We start from the raw sequence: 27,498 nt of genomic DNA, 5'->3' as shown, positions 1-27,498 counted from the left end.
ACCATCTGGAGGTGTAGGAAGGACACACCTGCTACGGAAGAAGATGTTTTTCAATGCTTAATGTTTATGTTCAATTTGTATTTAATGTAGTTTTTTTTTTGATGCAGTGTTTGACCTGTCTTTTGGGTATGATGTTCTAATGAGGAATCAAGGGATGGAGTGTAAGGAAAGAGTTAAAGTTGATTCTTCCTTAGTACCTGCTAAATGGTCCGTGAGCCAGTAGGGTTGGTCGATACCATCTGAGGGGAATAATGCTCATTGTGATTTTTGGTAAGGTATACAGCTCTAGTGTTAGACAATATGTGATAGCATTGCACCAGTGGTAGCTTTATGTGTGCTATCATGCATTTTATAACACTACTCTAAAATAAGCATTTCTGAAAAGTAGCCAATATAAAGTACAACATACATATTCAACCTAGTAGTATTTTGTCATCAATGATCCCTCAACATTGAAATTTGTCACAATGATAGCTGAGTTCAAGCACTTTTCATCAAATGTTGCTATAAAATTCTACTTTGAAAACTATGTCATTGGTGGCACTCGCAGTACAGTGCCCAATTTCAGTAGAGTGAATCATTTCATTTTTAAAATATATTTGTCTATTGTTTATTTTGGAAAAGTCAATAAAAAACCCTTGGACACATATAATCACATGGATTTGTAGAGAATTTATTCAGGAATTCAAATAAGTAATTACTTTTTGTATATATTCCATATTAACATCAGTACAGCAGAAAATGTTACCCCAGCCCCCAAAAGCTTTTTACATGGCATGGAGCCTTTCAGAAATTTCACCTTATTACAAAAAATGCAGATTTGATCATACCCCCTGCTTCGGATGAAGATCTCCTACTTGGCCTTTCTGATGTACAGGTATTCTCACCAGCTTCATCAGTAATGCTTTCCTTGACTTTCCTTTTCAGAGTATCTCAGTCTCTCTTCATGGTGAAGAGGCTTCAGCATCTTTGGTGACAGTAGATTCTTGGGACTTCTCTTTCTCCAAGTTTTTTAGCAACATCTAAAATAGGGGCATAGTTTCTCACTTTGGCTGCTTCAAGTAATGTTTTCCAGGATTCATAGTCTCAAGGACTAACTAAATGGTCATCATCTTCTTTTGATGTTTTCCGGTGTATGATACACTGCTTCTTAATAGATTCTTTGTGCTTATGTCTCTCCATTCTGAAGCAAAGTGATTCAGCTACTCCAGATCTAAATCTACTCCACTCTTCTCTCTCCTCTCTTGTGCAGGACTATCCCACCACCACAGTACCTGAAACAGAAAAAAACCACATTAACATTGCTGGTGAAAAAAGCACCTGCTGCAAAGGTGATATAAATGTACGTATAAATGGTGATATACAAGATATAAATGTGAAACAGAACATGAAAACAGAAGTACATCTTATGTAATGTCACTGTGTTGTCACTGCCAGTAATAGATAACATTTGTAGAGATGCTAATTTTAACAACTTTTCTGAAAAACATATAGTCTGAGCTATATTCCCACCAATTTTCAAAGACAGGGCATCAATAATAAGGGAGGACCATCAGTTTGAAGTAGAACGCTTTATTCTGTGCTATGTACAGTTTTGAAAAGTGTGTTTTGTCATGGGGTTATAAATCGAGTGATAACACACAGAAAGCTACCACCGCTGCAATGCTATCACATATTTTCTAGCACGAGGGGTGTATACCTTACCAAAAATCACTACAAAAATTATTCCCCCCAGATGGTACCGGTGGCCCAAATTTGGGTGTCCTGGCTCACAGACTAAAACTGTGTAACACAAAATGGAAGTTTGTAACATAAAATGGTGTCAGTTTGGAATATGGTAATGGCCTGTTTTCTCTCTTACTGACCAATGTTGTCTCTATTTTGAACACACATTACTAAGATTAGATACTGAAGAATGTTTTCCAGTGATGGTATTGGGTTTGCTGATCGCAATGCTTTAAATTCAAATGACGCTCTTAAGTCCTATCTGATATAGATAACCACGGGTACTCTCACTAAAGGGAGGTTATATTGTTACTACCTGATTTTCAAAAATTAGTTCACTTCCCTGTTTACCCTCTACAGCAAGTTTCACTGCCAATAGCCACTAATTGAGCGGTGGGAATCTCCTCCCTACTAAGGAGGAGATACATCCAGCTAACAGAGTAGTTTAAATGCAGTTCTTTTATTTTTAGTGATACAGGTTTAAATTTAGATAAGATTATTAAAATACATTTACAACTCATAGATGATACTTTGAAGTTAGTAAAGTAATTATCCCCTCGTTGGTGTGTGTTTTGCATCCTTCGATGATATTGTTGTCTCTGTATGCCAAATGGCTCCGATCCAATGCTGTGCAAAGGAAAGCTATGTTTTACAAATATCTCTCTTCAAAGGCCTCTCTTTCCTGGGCTGACAGCTCACTATCCACAAACTATCCTTATCTGGATATTATCTTAACCCTTGCCTTGCTGCAACTTCCACAATAACGCCAAAGAATTTAAAGTTATTCACCCTTTCCACCTCCAGTCCCCTCATGAGAACTGGCTCATGGACCTCTAGCTTTTTCCTCTTGTATTCAATAATTAGCTCTTTGCGTTTGCTGATATCAAGAGATGTTGTTGTTGTGATACCACTCAGCCAAGTTTCCAATCTCCCTCCTATATGCTGATTCGCCACCACCTCTGATTTGGCCAAAGCAGCAGTAAACTTGAATTTGGCATTAGAGCTGTACTTAGCCACACAGTCATAGGTATAAAGCGAGTAGAGCAGGGGGCTAAGCACACAGACTTGTGGTGCTCATGGTGACTGTGGAGGAGGCGTTGTCAATCTGTACTGACTGGGGTTCCCAAGTGAGGAAACAAAGGATCTGGTGCACAGGGAGGTATCGAGGCCCAGGTCTTGGAGCTTAGTGATGAGTTTCAAGAGGATGATAGTATCGAGTGCTGAGCTGCAGTCCATAATCAGCTTCCTGATGCATGCATCTTCATTGTCCAGTTGTTCTAGAGCCGAGTGAAGAACCAATGAAATGGCACTTGCTGTTGACCTGCTGTGATGGTAGGCAAAATGGTGTGGATCCAGGTCACTCCTCCGGAAGGAATTGATACGCTTCATGACCAACCTCTCAAAGCACTTCATCACAGCGGATATAAGTACTACTGGATGATAGTCATTGGGGCAGGTTACTACCTTTTTCTTGGACACCGGTATAATTGATGACTGCTTGAAGCAGTTGGGTACCTCACACTGCCAAACTGAAGATGTCCAAAAACACTCCAGCCAGTTGATTAGCACTCGGCCAGGTACACCGTCTGGGCCGGATGCTTTCCATGGGTTCACTCTTCTGAAGAATGCTCTCAGACCCTGAAATCACCGAGTTATCGGGAACTGCGGGAGTTCGTGAGGTGCCTCCATATTCTCTAGGTCAAAGCAACCATTGAAGGCATCCTCATCTGGGAGTGAAACCTTCATGTCATTTATGCTCCTTAGTTTTGATGATGGCATTCAAGCCCTGCCGAGCACCGTCAAGCATCCTTCTGTGATTCACGTTTGGTCTGGAATTACCACTTTGCATACGAGATAGCTTTTCAGACGTCATACCTGGACCTCTTATAATTTCCTGGATCGCCAGTCCTGAATGCCACCAATCTAGCCCTCAGCAGATTGTGGATCTCTTGGTTCATCCTGGGCTTTGAAATGGGGAAGTCTCTGATGTAATCAATCTGCCATACCTGGGCTGGAACAGACCCCTTTTAATGTGGTAAGCCAGTCTTTTAGAGTCACTCCTTATCCATCACTCCACCAACATATACGTGTACTTATCTGGAGGGTGGAGCTTAGTCAAGATGGCGCTAAACAGCGACTCCTTTGCTTGCATCTTCGGAAACAGCTCTATTTCCATCTTTAATATCTCTATTTTTCCCTTTCAGGGTTCTTTTGAAGAGCCTGACCTGGAGTTACACACTGACTTTGGTTCTTTACGGGAATGGGACTTGCTCTCGGGGTGTCACGACTGGCCGTTATCCGACGTGCCAAGGGTGCGGCCTAAGAGTTCGGCTCCCCTTTGGAGGCCTAGGATCTCGGGCCTCTAGAGACCAGCAGATCGAAGGTCGGTGTCCCGAAAGCCCAGTATGTTGTGGGAGCTGGAAGATCTTAGGCTGTGTGCCCAGAGACCTGAGATCTTTGGGCACAGAGCTCGGAAAAAGCAACGCAATGGATTTTTAACATCGTAAACCAGTGAGTTGTTTGTTATGTGTCCCGTCTCGCTGTGAAACGGAGACACCTCTTTCTCCCTTATTAGGGAGAGAGAGAGCCTGTGGTATGTCGAATACTGGGTGAACACGCAGACTTTGGGGTACTGCAAGTCTTTGTCTTTGCTGTTGCTTTTGCTCACGCTTGAGTGCTCGGTGGCCGGTGCTGATGCTTTTTTTGTTGGTTGGGGGAGGGGGGATTGTTGCTCACTGCCACTTACGCATGGGAGGGAGGGGAGTTGGGGGGACTTTGGGGTTCTAACATTTAACTGTCATTCATTATTTGGAGGCACTCCCCTGTTTTCATGGATGGTTGTGAAGAAAAAGCATTTCAGGATGTATATTGTATACATTTCTCTGACATTAAATTGGACCTTTGAACCCTTTGAAACAATAAGCGGAATCCAAAACAAGAATCCATGAAGCCAATTTGACAGACACTAAGAAAGAATCCACTAACAACAAAGATTAGAAATTAAGAGACCCACAGTGTTTACTTTGTACAGACACTCTACAAGCTGCAAGCTCACAAAGAGTTAATGTCATTTTGAACTGTTCAGTCATTCACTGTTTTACAAAAGTTAACACAATACAGTAGTTAATATTGTATCCTGTTGCTCTGTTTTATGTTCCATTAGCTCTATTGCACCTTTCTTTATGTTTAATGTTCTGCACATACCTAGTTCAAAGTTCATGTTTATATATTTAGAAAATAGTTCTACTATTTGAATCAATTACTTAAGCTTTACTGATGGAGCATATAATTGCACATCGTCCATGTATAGAAGGTGTGTAATTCGTTTGCTTGTTTCTGATTTGATACCCTATTTTTGTCCAATTCAGTAAATTAGAGAGCGGTTTTAAAGCTAGACAAAAGCATTGTGGGATTAGAGAATCGCCCTGGAAAATGATCGGTTTATTTTGATAATGGTGGTGGTTGCTTTTGGGTTGTTAATAGACAGGGTGATTACAGTACGCCAGATGTTGTAGGAATTTCACAAGTATTGGGTGGAGTTTATAGATATTAAGAGCTTCTATTAACCATGAATACCGGACAAAATCAAATATTTTTTGGTAGTCAGTATAACATGAAAGATTTCTGCTTTTCCGCTGGGTTTGCTTTAGAACTATGGAATCTATTTTCAGTTGTTCTTTGCATCCTTTCATACCCTCACAGCATCCTTTCTACTCTTCTGAAAGTATATTGTGGTTATCTTAGTGAGTGATGATTCAGTGTGAGATAGAAACATAGAAACATAGAAAATAGGTGCAGGAGTAGGCCATTCGGCCCTTCGAGCCTGCACCGCCATTTATTATGATCATGGCTGATCATCCAACTCAGAACCCCGCCCCAGCCTTCCCTCCATACCCCCTGACCCCCGTAGCCACAAGGGCCATATCTAACTCCCTCTTAAATATAGCCAATGAACTGGCCTCAACTGTTTCCTGTGGCAGAGAATTCCACAGATTCACCACTCTCTGTGTGAAGAAGTTTTTCCTCATCTCGGTCCTAAAAGGCTTCCCCTCTATCCTCAAACTGTGACCCCTCGTTCTGGACTTCCCCAACATCGGGAACAATCTTCTTGCATCTAGCCTGTCCAATCCCTTTAGGATCTTATACGTTTCAATCAGATCCCCCCTCAATCTTCTAAATTCCAACGAGTACAAGCCTAGTTCATCCAGTCTTTCATCATATGAAAGTCCTGCCATCCCAGGAATCAATCTGGTGAACCTTCTTTGTACTCCCTCTATGGCAAGGATGTCTTTCCTCAGATTAGGGGACCAAAACTGCACACAATACTCCAGGTGTGGTCTCACCAAGGCCTTGTACAACTGCAGTAGTACCTCCCTGCTCCTGTACTCGAATCCTCTCGCTATAAATGCGTGATGTTACAATAGTTTATAACTTATTGTTTATTTACTTATTTATTTTCTCCTTTGCATTTGCACAGGCTGGTGTTTTTTCCACATTGTTTGTCCGTCCCGTTGGATATGGCCTTTCATTGATTCTGTTGTGTCTCTTGTATTTACTGACTACGCCCACAAGAAAATGAATCTTAGGGTTGTATATGGTGACATATATATACTTTGATAATAAATTTACTTTGCACTTTGTACTCTGTATCTGCCAATGATTCTTCTGCCACCCACATGGTCATCCCATTATCCAGAAGTCTGTGTATACTGTCTATGCAGCTGATCTGTTTTGTACTGCACTGGTACGGTGACTGCCGACAGTTCAGCTCGCTAGCTGGAACTACCCTCTCCCTGCAGCTGCAGAACTGTATCTGGGACTGGGTTCAGTGTGGGTTCAGCTTTCCACCCCTGGACACTGGCTTTCCAGTGACTGGAGCCATCCGTAATCCTAGTGTGGCATTTGTCTGCTTCAGGCAGCTGTTCGTATGGCATGTCCCACGTAAGAGGAGAGGGAACCACTGGGATAGGAAGTCCAGTGGTCTCTGTGCTTATCCACAGGTGGACTGGCCACGTGTTCATGATGGTGGAGCTCTCTGAGAATACCCACATCAAAATGGGGAGATAGAGTCTCATGGTAACCTGGTTTCCCTCTGTGCAGGTGTCTGTCCCATTAATGCCCATTAAGAGCTTGGCAATTGTTTTTCAAAAGGTGTGTAGCGTTCAGCCACAGCAGGCAGGGTGCAGGACCAGAATGCCAGGGGAGTGTTCACTCCATTTTGTTTCTGCCATGAGCTCCATACAGTGGTGTTCTGATGTACAGATACCTGTAGCTCAAAAGGCAGCCCGGATAAACGATGAGCCAGAGACAGGACCTGAACCACTGCTTCCTTAGCAGCATCGAATGCCTACTTTTGCTCTGGACCCCCTTCAAAAGTTGCCCTTTTCCGAATTACTTTGTATGGGGGTCATAGCAAGACAGTTAAGTGTGGTATCTACTGCCCTCTACTGGCTTTAGCTCTTCAAGTCTTCAGCAAAGCGAGGCTTCACTCAGAGAAAGCAAAGGAAAGAAAAGCTCACGTTTTTCCCTATTCTTCTTTATATCTGCTCAGCTAGGGGCAGTAGGGATGACAGGCGGGATAGCGAAATGCTCTTCTTGTGGGACGTGGGAAGGCAAGGAGACCTCCAGTGACCCTGACCACTACAGCTGAAAGAAGTGCATCCAGCTGCAGCTTCTAACAATCTGCATTAAGGAGTTGAGCTGGAACTGGATGAACTCCAGATCAGTCTGGAGGCTGAAAGGGTGATAGATCAGACATATAGAGAGGTAGTTACACCCAGGGTGCAGGGCACAGGAGACTGGGTGACAGTCAGGAAGGGGAAAGGGGTTAAGGAACCAGTGCAGAGTACCCCTGTGACCATCCCCCTCAACAACAGGTAGACCACTTCAACTCCCTATGCAGAACCTCGTCACTCGTCCAACCCATGCTATGGGTACTTACATGGACCACAACTTGTAATACAGTGTCACAGAGGTTATGAGTTATGGGTGAAAGGTGAAAAATTTAAGGGGAACATGAAGGGAAATTTCTTTACTCAGAGGGTCGTTACAATGTGGAATGAGCTGCCAACGCAAGTGATGCACACGAGCTGAATTTCAATGTTTAAGTGGAGTTTGGGTAGGTACATGGATAGCAGGGATACGGAGGGCTATGGTCCTGGTGCAGGTCGATGGGAGTAGGCAGTTTAATTGGTTCAGCATGGACTCGATGGGCCGAAGGTCCATTTCTGTGCTGTACTTGTTTATGACTCTATACTTTAATCTTCTGTTCTGTTTCCAAATTTTGCCAACTATGGCAATTGTTGCACTGAAGCAGATTTGTGGATTCACTAAATGGGACAGAAGACACCAACTAAAGGTAAGTGTTTTAACTATTTATTAATAAAACCAAGACAAACACTAAAACATTCACTAAAACATTCAAATTACACAGATACTTATCTAAGTGTGCACACAGGCCCTCTATCTGCAGCGCAGTTCCAATCTTTCCGTGGCACTGGTCACATGACGCACAGTCCATCGGTGATCCCTAGAGAGATCCCATATGTGTTACATTTATACTGCAGTACTTTGATGCTCGACAACAGTACTGAGGCACCAGAGGCAGTGAATGGAAGGGGTGCAGTGTTCTTCAAATGGGCCAGTCGACAACTAACGCAGTGGCGGTGGCTTTTGGCTGGCAGATAGTATTAACCCTTTACGTTGCAACCACTGACCCTGAACTCATTCTCACTACACTAGCGAAAGAGAAACATACCAGAAACTTACCTCAGTTTCCACCTCTTCTCACCAAAGCCTCAAGCTTTCCAGTCTACCTGTGCCCTCTCACGCAATGGCCATTCTGCTTGACTTTTCATTTCCTCACTTTTCATTTCCAAACATGTGACCTCCAGGGACTGAAGCTGGTGAATTGCTAACAGGAAACAAAGAAATGGTAGATATGTTAAATCCACTTTTTTGCATCAATCTTCACTATAAAAGACACTGCAGATATTCCTAAATCAATGTGTTAATTTCAATGAATATAGATTAACCTATAAAATTCCCAACCACTGAATATTAGTATTAGAGAAACAAACAGGGCTAAAGGCAGGTAAATACAGGAACCAATGACCTGCACCCCAGGATTTTAAGGGAAGTGTCTACAGAAATAGTAGATGCCTTTGCTAAAATTTAGCAAACCTCACTAAATTCAGGGAGGCTCTAGAAGACTGGAAAACTGTCATTGTGATTCCCTTGTTCAAAAAGGGAGGAAGATAGAAGGGGAATTATTGGCTAGCTAGTTTAACTTTCATTATTGGTTGGATGCTAGAGTCAATAATCAGAGGAACTAGCTGATCAGTTAGGAAAGGTGAATATAACCACACCTAGTCAATGAAAGGCAAGTCAAATTTGCTCAAATGTTTTGAGAGCCTGACAAAAATTTGAGAACAGGGTTTGCAGTTTAAGAATAGGGAGGTTTTATTTCAGTTGAACAAGATGTTGTTGAGGCCTCGTAAAAATATAGTAACTTTGCAGTCTATACAAAGGAGATTCATTAGGCTAATTTCTGGGATGAGAGACTTGGCCTACCAAAAGATGGAATACAGAACTAAACTGTCTACCTTGGAGTTCAGAAGAATGAGGGGTAGCCTCATTCAAACATAAGATTTTAAAGGGTTTTGACAGGGTGGGTTTTGACAGGGTATGTTTTGAGAGGTTTCCACTAGTGGGAGAATAATAAACAAAGGGATATAGTCATAGTCATAGTCATAGTCATACTTTATTGATCCCAGGGGAAATTAGTTTTCGTTACAGTTGCACCATAAATAATAAATAGTAACAAAACCATAAATAGTTAAATAGTAATATGTAAATTATGCCAGGAAATAAGTCCATGACCAGCCTATTGGCTCAGGGTGTCTGACCCTCCAAGGGAGGAGTTGTAAAGTTTGATGGCCACAGGCAGGAATGACTTCCTATGACGCTCTGTGTTGCATCTCGGTGGAATGAGTCTCTGGCTGAATGTACTCCTGTGCCCACCCAGTACATTATGTAGTGGATGGGAGACATTGTCCAAGATGGCATGCAACTTAGACAGCATGCTCTTTTCAGACACCACCATCAGAGAGACCAGTTCCATCCCCACAACATCACTGGCCTTACGAATGAGTTTGTTGATTCTGTTGGTGTCTGCTACCCTCAGCCTGCTGCCCCAGCACACAATAGCAAACATGATAGCACTGGCCACCACAGACTCGTAGAACATCCTCAGCATCGTCCGGCAGATGTTAAAGGACCTCAGTCTCCTCAGGAAATAGAGGAGTAATATAATTTCTGAATAAAGGAGATATTTCTTTTGAGGTGATGAATCTCTGGAATTCTCTGCGCCCAAGGGTGGTGGAGGCTGAATATACTTAAAATGACGATGGATGAATATTTGAAAGATTCAGAAATTGAGGGCTATGGGAAACAGGAGAGTTGAGGTCAGTGTAGGTCAGCTATGATCCTATGGAATGGTGGGGTAGGTTTAAGGGGATGAATGGCCTATTCCTGCTCATACTTTGTGATCTTCTTTTCATTTTGGTAGTAATTTTTGGGATTTCAGACATGAAAGGTGATGGGGAAATACCTGGAGTTGGGAAGAGCGTTGTATAAGACCAAGTGGCCAGATATGAGCAACACACATCAAAGTTGCTGGTGAACGCAGCAGGCCAGGCAGCATCTCTAGGAAGAGGTACAGTCGACGTTTCAGGCTGAGACCCTTTGTCAGGACTAACTGAAGGAAGACCTGGACTCCAGCGACAGCTGTGTTGCTTGAATTTCCAGCATCTGCAGAATTCCTGTTGTTGTCCAGATATGAGCTTGGATTGTATTTATTCAAGTACAGGGGTAATGTTATTTGCTGAGACATTTGTTTGGCCATTCTAATTGCCCCAGAGAAGGTGGCGCTGAGCTGCTTTCTTGAACCATTGCAGTTTTTGAGATGCTGTTAGGGGTTCCAGGACTGTGACCCAGAAACAGTGCATTCACATATTTATTATAGAGTCCACATGAGATTTTGCTATTGTTTTCTGTGTGCCTAGGTCAAGTTTTGTTTCTTTGGTTTATTGCGACCAAATAGTTTCTTAGACCATTTCAGAGAGCAGCAACCACTGTGCTGTGGGTCGGGGTCACATGTAGGACAGACCAGGTGAAGATGGCAGGTTTCCTTCCCTACTGGACATTACTGAACCAGGTGAGTCTTGACAATAATTGACAATGGTTTTTATGACCATCATTGGACAATTTATTTCCAGTATTCAAATTCATTATCATCTGCTCTGGTGGGGTTCAAACCCAAGTCAGCAGGTCATTGCCCTGGATATCCAGATGATTAATCTACTGTTAATACTACTGGGCCATTAACTCCCTGTCTCAATGGCCTTCCTCTGCTGTAGGAGTCTCATTCTGAGGCCAACATGAGCTCGATATACTTTGGCAGAATTCACTCAATGCCATCTTGCTGGATCCCGAAGCATTTTTACTAAATCTGCACAGGTTCCATCAAATGCTCCTTTCTAGACCTTTCATGATTTGAAATAGTTCTTCATCTTCTTTTGTTAAAGGCAACAGCTACAGTTTCTGTAGTCTTGCTACAGAACTGCTGAAGTCTCTTCTTTCTACCATTATTCTGCTGACTCTCTACGGCCTTCACATCTTTTGAAAAATCTAGGGCTAGGTGCCAGACATTATACTCCCAAACATACTGCGGTGGTGGTGGTTGTCCATCGTGTCTGATGATGACAGGAGACCTGTGCGGGAGAGTTTTTAAAGTCGAAAAGCTGTTGCTCTGGGGTAATTCCACTCTCTTGATCGCAAAAGTCCAGGTCCAGTCGTACGAACAAGCATCAAAAACTGGGGTCTTCCTTAGTTGCAGTGGATGATCATGACGTCTTCTGTGCCTTGTCATGTCCTTCACCCTCTATGGAGAGTTGCAGTACCACCGGCCTGGTCATTGGATCTCCCTGTAGATCTGATCCGCCCAGCCCGCTAGGGCCGACTTTGCATGATAAGACAGGCATGTCTCTATCTCACCAGGGTATGAGGCCCGCCAGCTACCCTCACCTGGTTTAGCCCGCCTGGCGAATCGGCGTACCAGCGTGTGGCTGCTGTCACGTGCAGACAGCTACTCGGAGCCACAGGTGAGAGATAAGTGTCCAGTGGGGACCAAAGGTGAGTGAGCTGCCCGGGAATGGACATAACAAGCCCCTTCACCAGAGGTGCTACCCCTCCGTGGAAATCCCATACATCTCAACTAAACCATTGTTCCATAAAAAGGTTTATCATGCTTTCAATCTCCCTCTGTTCTCCTCTGTAAAGTTCAAGTCCAAGATCCTGTATGCTTTCTTGCTCTGTCACAGTCAAATGGATCAACTGACATGGCTCAGGAAGTCATCTTTTGAAATGTGTTCTCCTCTGTTTTATGTCCACCCATTAACAGTGTCATTACAGAGAATTTAAGTGATGAACACCAGTCTGCTGCTTCAGATATTCTTCCTTACCTTTAGCCCCATCACCCCTACTGGGGCTTAGGCCATTGATAGCAACTCCCCAGAGTCCTCTGTCCTGGGCCAGTCTTTCATGTTATCCCAGCTGCAGCTCATCTTCGAAGATCCTTCCTCTCCAGGGATGAATGAGGTCATTAGAGCTTCTGTTGGCCTTTCAGTAGCACTGGGTTTTTACACGATGGGGTTGCTAGCCTTACGTCCAAACCCTCCTCCTTTCACAGCAGGGCTTGGGACCGTCTACGGCAGAGTTGTTGCTTCAGATATGCATGCTCCTAATGGAAACAGACCAGTGAGTGAAAAAGAATGGAAGCACAAATGCAGGAGACACAAAGAGTGCATGTCAGCAAGCTGTGAATAAAGTGGTTCAAGAATAACGGTAACTGTGCTTTGTAATGAAGGCTGGTTCTGGGAGGTAAATGATTAGTTATATAGATAAGAATAGAAGGATATGAGGAAAATAAGATTGGAAGGGATCCGACTTATGGCAGAGACAACAAGTTCCACAACCTGGATAGCAAGGCACACTGAGAGAAAACAAATTGCAGAGAGTGTGAAGGCAGCCTCCCCAGCCTAGGATGGGAGTGGACACAAATGGCTGGACTAGCGATCAAAAGCACAGTCTGGGAGGGGGTGGCAAAGGCATAAGGTCCTTGTAGCCATTCAAGTACAGACCACCTCAAACTCTCCCGTAGATTGGCATGGTAGCATAGTGGTCAGCAAAACTAGTTACAGTACCAGTGACCCGGGGTCAATTCCGCCGGTGCCTTTAAGGAGTTCGTACGTTCTCCCCGCATGGGTTTCCTCCAGGTGCTCTGATTTCCTCCCACAATCCAAAGACGTACCGGTTGGTAGGTTAATTGGGCATTGTAAATTGTCCTGTGATTAGGCTAGGATTAAATCAGGGGGATTGCTGGGAAGCACGGCTCAAAGGGCCGGAACGGCCAACACCACACTCTGCATCTCAATAAATAAATAAGTCACATAGATCAAAGGGAATGAGAGATTTATTGTCAGATTATTCTGACAGTTTTCTGCCATTGTATGCAATGTGAATTGCTGCCTGTAAACATGAAACAAAGTTACCTTGTTGGTGCTCCTTTCCCATAGAGTAACTACTGACAGCCATGTCTGATAGTTTCGGTTTTCAGAAATAGCAGGGGCAAAGATAAGGATGTGACTAAAGAGCTATGGACTAGCAGAGAAGGAAGCAACAAGCCCGTGAGCAACAAAGCTGCAGTTTAAAGACTATTTAACATTGAGAAGACAAATGTGTCCATGAAGAGTATGTGATCAAATTTCTGGAACGTTTTATTGCCATCTCTGCTTAGCCTTGTAGATAGCCAGTTAGGGATGCAGATACACATAGGGACATGAGAGGTAAGTAATAGGGGAAAGGATTTAAAGTGAAGGGCATTTTGGCTGCCCTACTTAATTAGATCCTCCTTAAAGTTTGGTACTCCCGCGACAGGTTTCTGTCCAGGGGCCAAGAGTAAGGTATGTTAGGGAGCATTCCAGAGTTAAGTGAATATAGAAGATGTTAATTCGGAGAAGAACCAGTCTTCAGTTCTTAATGTAAATTGCAAGCTGTAAATTAAAGTTAAAAGCACACCTTTGAAAATAAACAATACCGTCTGTGGAGCATAGGCTGGCCCACAGCACGGGCTGGCTGCTCCAGAGGTGCAATCTATAGCAATAGGGTTATATTAATTGGGCCTGTATCAAACCAGGAAACATGGCCAAGTTACTTTGCACCATTGTGACTTGAGTAAAGGAAACTTGCAGACCAGACTGATGTTATCACTCAGCACATCAAATAGCTGATCTATCAATAGTTTTGCGTGTCTGGGATCCCTCTCCCCAGAAGCTTTTAGAAAGATGTAAGACGATTCAGAGCATCTGTCACTGTAGATCTGTAATATTTTTGGATTTGTGAGGCTCTACCAAGAGGACCTCCAGAAGAATGCCTGCTTGATGTGCTGAATAAAGATTTCCACTGTATATCACCTGCTTCAGTGTCTCTCCAGTGACTTTGATCACAGTCACAATGGCTCAGAAGCCTAATGTTTGTCGGATAATAACTATTTCTGAACCTAGTGGTGTGGCACCTAAGGTTTCTGGTGGTAGTGAGAAGAGGACATGGCATGGATGGTGGGCATCTGCCACATTGCCCATTCTTCTAATCTGTTCAAGTCTTTCTGCAGACTCCCTGTTTCCTCAACACTACCTGCCTCTCTTCCCCATCTTTGTATCATCTGAAAACCTGTCCACAAAGCCATCAATTCTGTCATCTCGATTATTAACAAATAATGGGAAAAGCTGTGCATCCAACATTATTCCAAAACCACACCCTCCCCCCCGCCTCCCCGCCGTGGAACACCTCTAGTCACAGGCAGACAACCAGAAAAGGCCTCCTTTATTCCCACTCTTTGCCTTCTGCCAGTCAGCCAACCTTTAGTCAGATCAAGTGGCTAATATGATGCTCTTAATGGTTATGAATAAGCTGTTGGAGATTTGATACTGGTACAACCTCCTTGCCCGTGTTTCATTTAAACTGATCAAAGTCCACTGGCAAATGTCCTGACAGTTCCTCTGTCTCCTGCACAGTCTGTACCCAGATTTTAAGCTGATCACTTCTCCCACATCCACAACATGTCTAACCTTGTGCAGGCACCCATGCCTTGGGGAAGTGGAACCAGTGCTGCCCTGTTTAAACCAAACAGCAGACACCACTTCTGAGCCTTATCAAAGCCAATCATGAAGGCTCTTGTTCTTAAACACAAAAGGTAAACTTCTGCACTTGCCCGCCTGATGATCCCTTGGCCAATATTTTGCCCTTAACTGGGAGGAGTGGAAACTCCATCAGTCTCCACTGCTAGATTACCCCAGCCACAGGAGTTGTTTCTGTGTGCTTTAGGCTTGGTACTCTTTGCTCTGCACTAACACTGTTCCTCTTCCCTCACTCAGAGTTCAAAACATTATCTCTATCTGCAGCCCCTGCCATTGCATAGTCGCACCTCTTTGCCTCTGCAACTCGCATTGAAGAGTCAGAACGTACTCTAGATTCTGTTTGCTGCTCTTCATGTATCTAGAACACTGGTTTTAAATCCCCACACTGCTGAAACTCTTAACTTCTTCCTATTTACTGTTTCATATACAGTAAAATGACTAATATACAAGAACATAAGTAAGTGGGAGCAGGATGAGGCCATTCAACCCCTCAATTCCTTTCAAACTGACAATGGTTAACCTACCCCAGGCCACATCTCCTCCAAGCCTGCTTCCCATGGTGCTGAATTCCTCAATCTTTCATGTTTCTCCACCTCCCCTAAATACCCCCCAATGACCTATGTTCCACTACTCTGTGGAGTAGAGAATTCCAGACATTCACTACTCTCCACTCCTAAGCATCTCAGTTTTAAATGACCAACCCCTAATCTTTACAGCCATGAACCCCCCCCCCCATTGGAGACTCTGACTTGTGGAAACATCTCAATGTCCACCCTGACCTCCCCCAGGGTCCTTCCACAAATGGGGAAGTATTCAGCATTTTCCTTCTTTATTCCTGGTGTCCATCACGGGTGGGATTGATAGGTGGGGAGAAGGCATGATTTTAACTTGTTGTCTGAACTAGCACTGCACCAGGATCTTGCAATGAGGCACACTCATGACTTCATTTGGTCAAGTTTTGTGCTCTTACTACAGCAGTGTTGTCCATAATGTTAAGTCAGTCATGATATTAAATAATTAGTAATCCAGTTACGACTAATGGGATTTTGTCAGCAAGTTAGATTTAATTAAATGTTGACTAAATTGTGCAATCTGACAAGCATGTGATGTGCGCTGTAAATGTTAATCTTTCAGAGCTTGTTAGTAAAATAATAAGAAACACACACAAAATGCTGGTGGAACTCAGGACAGGCAGAAACTATGCAAATGAATAAACAGTCAACGTTTTGGGCCGAGACTCTTCTTCGGGACTGGAAAAGAAGGGGAAAGATGCCAGAATAAAAAAGGTGTGGGGGGTGGGGGGAAGCAGGATAGCTCGAAGGTGATAGGTGGGAAAGGAGAGGTGGCTGGAGAGGGAGAAATCTGATAGCAGAGGAGAGTGGACCATGGGAGAAAGGGAAGGAGGGGTATGGGGGGAGGTGATAAGCAGGTGAGGAGAAGAGTTAAGAGGCCAGAGCAGGGAATGGAAGAACAGGGAAGAATTCCACTTTCGGCAGATGGAGCAGAAGGTGCTCAACAAAGTGGTCCCCCAATTTTTGTTGGGTCTCACCAATGTAGAGGGGGCCGCATTGGGAGCACTAAATACAATAGATGAACCCAACAGGTTCACAGGTGAAGTATTGCCTCACCTGGAAGGACTGTTTAGGACCCTGAATGGAGATGAAGGAGGAGGTGAATGGCCAGGTGTAGCATTTCTGTCACTTGTAGGGATACGTGCCAGGAGGAAGCTTAGTAGGGAAGGATAAATGGACAAGGGAGTGATTCCTGCAGAAAGCAGGAAGTGGAGGGGAGGTATAAAGATGTGTTTGGAGGTAAGGTCCTGTTGAAGATGGCAGAAGTTGCAGAGAATAATGTGTTGGACGCAGAGTCTCACGGGCAGACATCCTACCCTGCAAAAACTCATTTCAGGGAGGCAGCACCATCAATTTGCAGGAGACTCCTGGAACTTCCGGCAGAGATGGAATGTCTGCAATAGAGTAGCTCCTTAGCAGCTAGCCAGCTAGTTTAAATAACGTTAGCTATGCTAATGAATGAATGACACCTGTTAAACTCACCTCAACATGTCTTTTACAGTCTTAACCCACCATGGGCAAAAGAAAAGTCACTGTTGCAAACAGTGCAGCGAGCAACACTGTCATTATTTTGACCCCTATTAGGCAGGGGTACACTTTAGGGTAGTCTGGGGTGACGTACGTTTTATATTTTCTTTTTTTGGAACACTCTGCCATGGTGCGCTCTCGCTCGCTCTCTCGCGCTCTCTCTCAAAAAAATCGATTTCCAGGATATTGTATATAATTTGCGGGCATCAGGGAGCCACTATCAATATGCGGGAGACTCCTGGAACTTCTGGGAGAGGTGGGATGTCTGCATGGGGTGATAGGTGAGAACAAAAGCAACTCTATGGTGAGATACAGGTGAGGACAGCATCAATAGTGGAGGAAGGGAAACCCCATTCTTTAAAGGAGGAGGACACCTCTGATGTCCTGGAAAGGAAAGGCACGCTGTGGGAACAGATGTGGTGGAGACAAAGCAACTGAGAAAAGGGAATAGCATTTTTACAGGAGACAGGGTGGGAAGAGGTATAGTTGAGATAACTGTGGGATTCAGTAGCTTTATAAGTGTTGTTGGTAGGCAGTTTGTCTCTAAATATGGAGACAGAGAGATCGAGAAAGGGGAGAGAGAGGTGTCATAAATGGACCAAGTGAATTTAAGGGCAGGGTGGAAGTTGGAGGCAAAGTTGATGAAATTGATAAGCTCAGCATGAGTGCAATGAACAGCACCAACGCAGTGGTCAATCTAGTGCAGGAAGAGCTTGGAAGTATTACCATGGAAGGCTTGGAACATGGACTGTTCTCTGCGGCACACTAATAGTCAGAGGTCTCCAGTCAGGGAGACAACCATCTCTATCACTCTCTTCTCCTGCTATGCCAATGCTGGATGTTGAATTAATACATTCTGAATGCCAAGAGACATCAGTCTCACCTGTTTTGGATGTCATCCATTGCCCCCTAGAGAACACAGACAGGATAGCCACCTGCCTGGTTTCATTCCCTAAGATTAAGTCCAGTACTTCCCCTTTTCCAGTGTACTGGTCCAAAAACCACTGCTGGTCGCACTTTGGAAATTCCACCCGCTCCCCACCCTGAGCCTTTTACCCTTGCATCCCTTTGTGATTTTTCTACTTATCTGCCCTTCTATCTCCTGTTGTATATTAACAGACCTGTAGTATACTCTTTTTCTTCCCTAAGCTCTACCCATTTGGCCTCATTTGAAGAACCTTCTAGGACAGGGGTTCCCAACCTTTTCTATGCCATGAACCAATACCATTAAGCAAGGGGTCTATGGATCCCAGGTTGGGAATCTGGAGTCTAGGATACTTCTCTCATTCCCACAGTAATTGATGTCGCAATGCTCTGTCCTCTTTCGCACCCCTCTGCACCCATTATGCCTGAGGATTCTATACCCTGAAATACTGAATTGCCAGTACTACCCTTTTAATCTTGTTTCTGTAATAGCAACAATATCATAATCCTATGTGCTGATCAGTACTCAAGTTCATCTCCTTTACCAGTCAAGCTCCTTGCATTAAAACAAAATACATTTTAGCCTTCCAAGTCTCACATATTTGCCCTGCCTGCTGGGCTAACTTAGTTTTCCTTCTATACTTGGCTACACTCCTTACCCTAGCATACATATATTCGGTGTTATTTCCCTGCTAAATTAGTTTAAAATCATTCCCAAAAGCACCAGCAAACCTCTCTGCGAAGAGGTTGAACCCAACAAGTCCACCTGTCCCTTAAAGGATCCTGTAACCTTATTTCCCAGCAAACAAAACAGAATAGTTTCTTTAGTTGCCTCCTGTTCCCTGAGGCACAAATATCAAAATGTCCTTTCATTTCCTCATTCCATCACTCACACATTCTCTCTCCTCCTTTTCATCTCTCCCTCTCCCATTTTTTTTTCTCTCTTGTGTGAAAAGGAATTCCCAAATTGCCACACCTGGTGCAATACCTTAAAACTCCTGTAACATTCACACACTTTAAATCAGTTTATAAAATGAGCTCTAAAGAATTAAGCAGACAAAATTGCTGTGGGTATATACAATCACATGCACTTGAAGGAGACTTTTAAAAATAAACTGTAAAAGAAGTGTTGGAAGTCAATGATTATTTTCTCCATTTTCAGCTTTTTCATCTCACAGCCTGTTGGAAAGGACCCATTCCACCAATGGTGGTGTAGTTTCTGGTACAGTACTCTGACTTCAGCCTGAATCTGTCTGGGGAGCAAACCAGCTCAGACTCCCAGAGCAAAGTCACTCAACTGTATTAAAAACTTTACTAAAACCTAAACAAACACCAAGAAGAATCGAAATACAGCATGGCACATAATGAAATTATTAAAGGACAGTCATATTGTAATATAGCCTCTGTATTCTGTACAGACATCACACTTATAACAATCTGACTGACAGAGCCTCTTGTTTCTACCATTTCCATCTGCCTGATGCAAGGAAGTTTGATGTCCAACTACTGGCAGAACAGAGATGCTGCCGCAGAGAAAGGTAAACGTTTGAGTTTATCAGCAGTCTAACATGTCAACAAGTGCTTCTCCTGGGACTATTGAATGCTGCTGAGGACAAAGCCATACTCAGTAAGTTTAAAGTTCAAAGTAAACATATTATCAAAATACATACGTCACCATAAATGGCCCTGAGATTCATTTTCTTGCAGGCATTGACAGGAAATACAAGAAACACAATAGAACTAATGAAAGACTGCACCCAACAGGGTGGGCAACACCGAGATGCAACACAGAGCGTCATAGGAAGTCATTCCTGCCTGTGGCCATCAAACTTTACAACTCTTCCCTTGGAGGGTCAGACACCCTGAGCCAATAGGCTGGTCCTGGACTTATTTCCTGGCATAATTTACATATTACTATTTAACTATTTATGGTGCAACTGCAACGAAAACCAATTTTCCCCCGGGATCAATAAAGTATGACTATGACTATGACTAACAATCAATATGCAAGAGGCAACCAACAGTGCAAATACAAAAAGAAAGACAAAAATAAGAAGTAATAATCATAAATAAATAAACAATAAATATTGAGACCATGAAATAAAGAGTCCTAGGTTGTGGGAACAGTTCAGTGATGGGGCGAGTGAAGTTGAGTTACGTTATCCCCACTGATGGTTGACGGGTAATAACTGCTCCTGAACCTGGTGGTGTGAGTCTTGAGGCTCCTGTACCTTCATCCCAATGGCAGCAGCAAGGAGAGAGCATGTCCTGGGTGGTGGGAGTCCCTGATGATGGATGCTGCTTTCTTGCAACAACGCTCCATGTAGATGTGCTCAATGGTGGGGATGGCTTTACCCGTAACGGACTGGGCCGTATCCACTACTTTTTGTCAGAGTCACGTTTAGTGGAGCCACCTTGTTGTTTAACATGATCACCTGTTACTTTTACAAAGCAGGAATGCAGAAAAACCTGTTTATGCAAAAACAAGTACTTCTGAATTTCGTTCTCAGCTTGTAGTCTGTTTGAAACGTTCAGCACTGACAGTGGATTGGTTCCCATGGTACATTGGGATGGGAAACCACTGTGGATTTTTTTGTTTGCATGAGTTGTGTTCCCACTAAATGAACCTGACCTACAGTCCATGGGTTGTGCTGCATCCTGAGGGGCCTGTATATTGGGTCAGCAGAAAATCAGCCTAAGCCACAAAGCCCGAGTTAAAGGGAGAGGCTGACCAGACTAGGTCTTTATTCCTTGGAATCTTTAGTTTTATTTATTGAGGTATAGCCTTTCCTGCACTTTGACCCACACTGCCAGCAACCTCCGATTTAACCCCAGGCTAATCGCGGGACAGTTTACAATGACCAGTTAACCTGTGAACCGGTAAGTGTTTGGACTGTGGGAGGAAATCGGAGCACCCGGAGGAAACTCACGCATTCCACGGGGAGGACATACAAACTCCCTGAAGAGGATGCTGGGATTGAACTTTGAACTCCGACGCCCTGAGCTGTAATAGCGTCGCACTAACTGCTACACTACCTGTACCGTGGCAAATGTAGGGGTGACACTATAGAAGAACTTAAAATTATCAGAGGCATAGATAAGGTGGATGGTAACAGTCTTTTCCCCGGGGTAGGTTCCAAAATCTGGGGGAATAGATTTAGGGTAAGAGGAGAAAGATTTAAAAGGGACCTGAGGGGCAACTTTTTCATGCAGTGTGGTGAATATATAGAATCAGCTCTCAGAAGAAGTGGTTGAGGTAGGTACAATAGCATCATTTAAGAAGCACTGAGATAGGTACATGGAGGGACAGGCCTTAGAGGACTACGGACTGAACACAAGAAGTTGGGACTAGCTGTGAGTCACCATGATTGAAATGAAGGGCCTGTATCCATGCTCTATTGCTCTATGTCTCACTCTTGCTCAAATCACTCACTGTTATAGTTGAAGGGAGGAGAAGGAAAGGTCTGGGGTTGGGGGAGGTTCAGAAATTTCAGGCCTCAGTGTGGGCAGAGGGCTAGGTATTAGTGTGCACTCCCAACCACTGTGGCTCCTGCACCAGAGGCGCCATGGTTACCCTCCCAGTGCCCAAGACAATGGATAAAAAAGGATTCAGCCAAGGTGCCCAAATGGAGCAAGCTAGTCATGTGACCCCTGCCTCTGACCTGTCTTGGGCCTCTGAGAGGTCACCCTTTAGTTGAAAGGCTTTCCTGAATGAGAGACACAATCCAGCTCCTGCCTGATATACAAAGATGAAGCAGTACGGTGTTTGAACCACCATCTCTCCATCCTGTCGTGCCAAACTTGGACACTGGGCCTCCACCAAGGCTGCTAGCACATGGACACATGCGACCTGTAGCAAGGGGTTCACCCCTTGACTCTGCCCTGCCATTTCATAAGATCTTAGTTAACCTCAGCTCCACATTCCCTCCTCCCTCTGCTAACTTCTCACCAAGAATCTAACTATAAAGAGATTCTGCAGATGCTGGAAATCTTGAGCAACACACACAAAATGCTGGAGGAACTCAGCATCAATGGAGGGGAATAAACAGTCAACCTTTTCGGCTGAGACCCGTCACTAGGACAGGAAAGGAAGAGGGCAGAAGCCAGAAGAAGGTGGGAGAGAGAGAGGCGAACGAGCTAGGAGGTGATCGGTGAGACAAGGTGAGGTCATATTTAACTACTCTGCTTTAATATTGACTGTAAGTGTGTAACGGAACAGAGGCCCGTAGGAATACAAGTACACAGTTCATTGAAAGCAGCATTACAGGAAGGTGTTTAACACATTGGCCTGTATCAGTCAGGGCATTGGGTATAGGAGTTGCAATTGTATAAGCTGCTGGTGAGGCCACACAGTTTTGGTCATCTGTTATAGGAAAGATGTGTTTAAAATGGAAAGCGTGCAGAAAAGATTTACAAGGACATTGTCAGTACTAGAAGGCCTGAGTTAAAGGGGGAAGTTCCTTAAAGTACAAGAATAAGGGACAACCTTATGTAAATGTTCAAAATTCAGAAGTATAAATAAGGAAAGGCTACCGAAAAGGTTTACCAGGATGTAGTAGTAGATTAAAGGATATGAGCTGTGAGGAAAGGTTGGACAAGCTTGTTCTGTTAACTCTGGAGTGTTCAAAGCTGAAGGAAGACCTGATAGAAGCTCATAAAATTGAGAGGCATAGATAGGGTAAGTAATCAGACTCTTTTTCCCAGGGTAGAAATGTCAAATACTACAGACGTGCATTTAAGGTGAGAAGGGAAAGTTTTAAGGAAATGTGGGGGGTGTGTTTTTCCTTACACAGAAAGTGGTAGGTGCCTGGTATGTCCTACCAGGAGTAGTAGAGGAATCAGATAGAAAAATGATATTTAAAAGACTGCTAGATAGACACATGAATACCCAGGGAATGAACAGCTATGGACCACGTACAAGCAGAAGAGATATAGTAAATTGGTAACTTGGTTTTTATTGTCACCTGGATCGATGTACAGTGAAAAACTTGTCTTGCATACTGTTCATACAGATTAGTTCATTACAACGTTACATTAAGGTAGTACAGTACAAGCAAAACAATAACAGAACGCAGAATAAAGTGTTACAGTACAGAGAAACTGTAGCACAGGCAGACAGGAGACGTAGGAGTCAAGAGAAGATCTGCAGATGCTGGAAACTCAAGCAACACACACAAAATGTTGGAGGAACTCAGCAGGCCAGGCAGCATCTAGGGAAAAGAGTAAACACTTGATGTTTCAGGCCAAGACCCTTCGGTAGGACTGGAGAAAAAAAGCTGAGGAGTAGATTTAAAAGGTAGAGGGAGGAGAGAGAGAAACACAAGGTGATCGGTGAAACCAGGAGGGGAAGGGATGAAGTAAAGAGCTGGTAAGTTGATTGGTGAAAGAGATAAAGGGCTGGAGAAGGGGGAGTCTGATAGGAGAGGACAGAAGGCCATGGAAGAAAGAAAAGGGGGGGAGGGGCACCAGAAGGAGGCAATGGGGAGGCAAGGAGATAAAGTGAGAGAGGGAAAAGGGAATGGGGAATGGTGAAGGTGGGGGGCATTACCGGAAGTTCAAGAAATCAATGTTCGTGCCATCAGGTTGGAGGCTACCCAGACGAGTTGAGGAGGCCACAGATTGACATATCAGAATGGGAATAGAAAGTGGAATTAAAATGGGTGGCCACTGGGAGATCCTGCTTGTTCTGGTGGACGGAGCATTGGTGCACGGTGAAGCAGTCTCCCGATCTATGCCGCATCTCACCGATATACAGGAGGCCACTCCGGGAGCACTGGACACAGTATAAAATCCCAACAGACTCACAGGTGAAGTGTCACCTCACCTGGAAGGACTGTTTGGGGCCCTGAGTGGCAGTGGGGGAGAGGGTGTAGGGGCAGGTGTAGCACTTGATCTACTTGCAAAGATAAGTGCCAGGCGGGAGATCACTGGGGACGGACGAATGGGAGTCGCATAGGGAGCGATCCCTGTGGAAAGCAGAAAGTGAGGAGGAGTCCTTCTTATTGTATTGAGGAGGCTGATTTTCCATGATTTGCTGAGCTGTATTCGCAACTCTCTGCAGTTTCTTACAGTCACTGGCAGAGCAGCTGCCATACCAAACCATGATGCATCTGGATTAGATGCTTTCTCTGGTGCATCAATAGAAGTTGTTGAGGGCCAAAGGAGACATGCCAAATTTCTTTATCCTCCTAAGGAGGAAGAAGCGTTGGTGAGCTTTCTTTGCTGTGGCGTCAACATGGTTGGAGTATAAGTGTTTAGAATAATCATGACAGCGGTATTGCTGCCTATCCATACTGATTGTGGTCTGTTGGACAGGAAGTCAAGGATCCAAAGGCAAAGGGCAGGGCTGAGTTTCAGGTTTAGGAGTATGGAGATGAGCTTGCTTGGAATTATACCATTGCAGGTGGAGCTGCTGTCAATAAACAATAATCTAACATGGGTGTTTTTATTATCCAAGTGCTTCAGAGATGAGTTTAGGGTCTTGGAGGTAACATCAACCATAGACCTATTTCAGCATTAGGCAAATTACAGTGGGTTGAGATTGTCTGGGAGCCTGGAGTTAATGTGTGCCACGATTAGCCTCTTGAAGCACTTCATGTTGGTAGATATCAAAGATTCTGTGTAGTAGCCATTAAGGCATAATGCCTCGTTTTTCTTAGGTACCGAGATAATAGTGGCCGTCTTAAAGCAAGTTAAAACATCTGTCACAGCCAAGGACTCTGCTGTGAGGTCTGTGCACCCGCGTAAGCGCTCTGCGGAACAGGTTGCGCAATCGCACGCATCAGTATGCAGATTCCAACGAATTAGTGTTTCATTCTGGTATCATTTAACTCCCTTCTTTCCATTCTAGCAAAGGCTTTAAATAAAGTGGACAAATCCTTAATTTACTTGGATTTCTTGCAGATTTGCAAACTGCTGCTGAGTGTACTATATCCACACACAGGTAACTCTCACTTTACGGCCGTTCGGGTTACAGAAATCTGCCCTCGCAGAATCTGAAAATCACTTCACTAAACTTTAATATACAGAATAAAAATCACTCTTACAAAATGTTAGGGAGAAAGAAAAGTAAATGAGAAAACGCGATTTGTTTTTCAACCTGCTTTCCTCAGTGTTGCAGACAATATGGCTTCATGTTCTGGGAAGTCGTAACACAGCCTGGATTCCTCGGAACATAACTGCCCCCGCCCTGGCCACAAGTTGGGAGCCACCTGTTCTGCGGGACAACCCACACTGGTCTCTGTTCAACCCCATTAAGCCCTACAGAGAGGCAGCACAGGGAATACGGTAACTGTCACAGAGCAAATTGCACACTCACGGGTCAATCAGGTTCCTTGTCATGTGCCCAGTACAATGAGCTACAATGAAAAACTTGCTTGTAGCAACATCACAGGCAAATAGCCCAACACAGCAAGAAACTGTAGATACAGCTCAGTCCATGACAAAGACCTACCTTCCGTGGACTCTGTCTATGTTTCTCGCTGCCTCTAGAAAGTAGCCAGCATAATAAAACGCCACTCTTACCACAGTCATTCTCTCTTCCCCATGTTGGGTATTTAAAATTTCAGTAATACTTGAGTAATATTGTAGGGTTCCTTAAGGTTGTTATACCCAGTGGTGGTAATGGGGACAAGCTCCCACTACCCATTAAATGCTCCCAATGGCGTGCACCTCAGATGGCCTCTGACGACCAAGTCCAGCTCCTGACCTTCATATGTGGCTTAGCTACTAAGTCCGGTGGAACCGCTTCTTATGACAGAAGGGGCAAGGCACGTTACTGGCATTTTAAAGCCAGTCGCTTCAGGCAGATGGGGTTTGTCAGCTGTGGTTGGCAGCTCATCTAGGAGAAGGAAAACTCTGATCTCAAACCTCTGCAGCCTTGCAGCTATACCCACTCATGGGGAAGGCTTTTTTTTTAGATTTTTTTAGACTATGAGGACACGCAGTCCTCTTTTATTGTTATTTAGTAACGTATGCATTAAGAAATGATACAATGTTTTTCCAGAATGATATCACAGAGACACATGACAAACCAAGACTGAAAAAACTGACAAAAACCACATAATTATCATATAAAGTTACAACAGTGCAAAGCAATACCGAGGTTGATAGCAAACCTCAAGAGAAAAATCTGAAGCTGGAGTCCCTCGGCAGTCTTACGTTGAGATCAATGCTGAATGGCAACTCCTGCAATGCTGCTGGTGTCAAACTGTATCGGTCTCTGCCGTTCATTTGAGCTCATCAGATGCGTTGGGGGGGGGGGAGGGGAGCTTGCTACATGGGCAACAGCTTGCTCCCCATATCATTCTGCCCAAGCTTGTGTATCTAGACAGCTAGCATGGTTGACTCTGACCGACAGAGGCCTTCACCCTCACCCATCGTAAATATATTGTTTGATTAAGCATTCTTGTTCATTTAAATAGTTCCAGGTAATATGTAAACATACGTCAATGCCATATATCCTCATACGACCATATTATATGTGCATGCCTCGCTTAAAATTAAAAATGAAACTTCGGTGCGCATTCCTGGCTCTGTGTTTCCTTTCAATTAGTTTTATGTTTTGGAGTTAGAACACATAACACTCTAGAGCATAGAAAGCATTGAAAACACACCCACCAGGCTCAAAGACAGCTTCTATAGTGTTGTTCTAAAATCACTGAACAGACCTCCTGTACAATAAAGATGAACCCTTGATCTCTCAATTTACTATATTCGGCATTCTGTTATATAGTTTTTCCTTTTTTCTATCTCATTTTGAAATGCTCTTTGGGTGACATGCAAAACAGTTTTCCACTGTAGGTGGGTACATGTGATGATAATAATAATAAATCAGTTAGGTCCAGACAACACCCAAAATTAAGTATTCAAGACAGTGAAGAGAAAAAAGTGCAATTTTTGCAAGTGAATTTCAACTTTGTAAAGGTATGACTCAGAATTCCTCAGTGCAGACACTAGATGCTAAAACTGAGTCTGCCTTCAGCATCACCATGACAACCTCGGGGTCCAGATTCTGTGACCAGCCAGCCGCTACACGTACACCGTACGATACAATTAGGTTAGACAGATAACACTGACATGCATAAAGAGGTTTGGCAGACTCAGTGTCTTGCTTTTTCATAAGTGAGCACGCACTGTACAGCCAGATCTGCGGACGACCTCAAGCAAAGCTCTCACCCTAAGTGACTCACGTAAGGCCAGCACCTCCTCCCCTGGGCAGCAACAGCAGTCCCGTAGCTCTTGTGCTATCGTTTAGGTGTGTCACTCTGTGCGGGCTGGCAGCAGGAACAAGTCAGTCTGGAAGCTTGCTCGCAGGAACAGGTTAGTACTGCATTCACATGGGAGGCGTCACGACCTGAGTCAGTGCGAGTCTCCGGGAGTTTGCAACCGGATCTACTTGAGAAAAAGTGTATGCTTTCTTAAAGATATCTTGCACAGATTGTGCTGTTCATATGGGAATGGCACATTCAGATTAACTTTTTGAACACGCCCGG

At 44.0% G+C, this 27,498-nt stretch overlaps 1 protein-coding gene and 1 long non-coding RNA gene across 4 annotated transcripts in view; one reads left to right on the top strand and one right to left on the bottom strand.

Annotated features, from left to right (window-relative positions):
* Nucleotides 1-661: 661 nt before the first annotated feature.
* Nucleotides 662-27,385, bottom strand: LOC140191778 (uncharacterized). 3 transcript variants are annotated; one of them, XR_011883919.1, is made up of 4 exons: nt 27,182-27,385; nt 12,249-12,526; nt 8,494-8,638; nt 662-1,274 (listed from the first exon to the last, which is right to left on the bottom strand). It is a non-coding gene; the product is annotated as an uncharacterized lncRNA (long non-coding RNA). The 3 variants fall into 3 exon arrangements; XR_011883917.1 differs by having other exon boundaries at nt 27,196-27,385; XR_011883918.1 differs by lacking the exon at nt 662-1,274 and adding an exon at nt 5,661-8,254 and having other exon boundaries at nt 27,196-27,385.
* Nucleotides 27,253-27,498, top strand: part of cyb561 (cytochrome b561) — a 28,943-nt gene continuing 28,697 nt past the window's right edge. Inside the window, exon 1 of the mRNA XM_072249508.1 lies at nt 27,253-27,325. The gene's annotated coding sequence lies outside the window, so the exon portion shown is untranslated. The remainder of the gene's footprint in view (nt 27,326-27,498) is intronic.

The sequence above is a fragment of the Mobula birostris genome, chromosome X (genome assembly GCF_030028105.1).
Source record: "Mobula birostris isolate sMobBir1 chromosome X, sMobBir1.hap1, whole genome shotgun sequence".
Taxonomy (NCBI): domain Eukaryota; kingdom Metazoa; phylum Chordata; class Chondrichthyes; order Myliobatiformes; family Myliobatidae; genus Mobula; species Mobula birostris.
This window is presented reverse-complemented; position numbering and strand designations above follow the sequence as displayed.